Genomic DNA, 321 nt, shown 5'->3' on the forward strand with positions numbered 1-321 from the left:
CGCTCCTCCTGTGTCTCTTTGAGTCTTACTGATTTGAAGGTGCACTCAGGGCCGTTCGTCCTGGGTCTAAAATTGCTGCCATGGCATCCCCATCATTTTCATGGAAATGAAAGGTCTTGCTGTCTCTGAGAATTACACTTGACCATGGATTCTTTGCCACCTCATTTCTAAAATCACTATGAGCATTTAAAATTTTTTCTGCTCTCTTTCTGTGGCTTCCCACTGCCTTTAGAATGAAAACCCCACTTCTCTGTATGGCATATTTTTTTTTTTTGTCTTTTTCCGTGTCCGGCAACGGATCGCAACCCTCAGTGTCGCGCC

Source organism: Galeopterus variegatus, unplaced genomic scaffold (genome assembly GCF_000696425.1).
Source record: "Galeopterus variegatus unplaced genomic scaffold, G_variegatus-3.0.2 Scaffold5355, whole genome shotgun sequence".
In the NCBI taxonomy this organism is placed as follows: domain Eukaryota; kingdom Metazoa; phylum Chordata; class Mammalia; order Dermoptera; family Cynocephalidae; genus Galeopterus; species Galeopterus variegatus.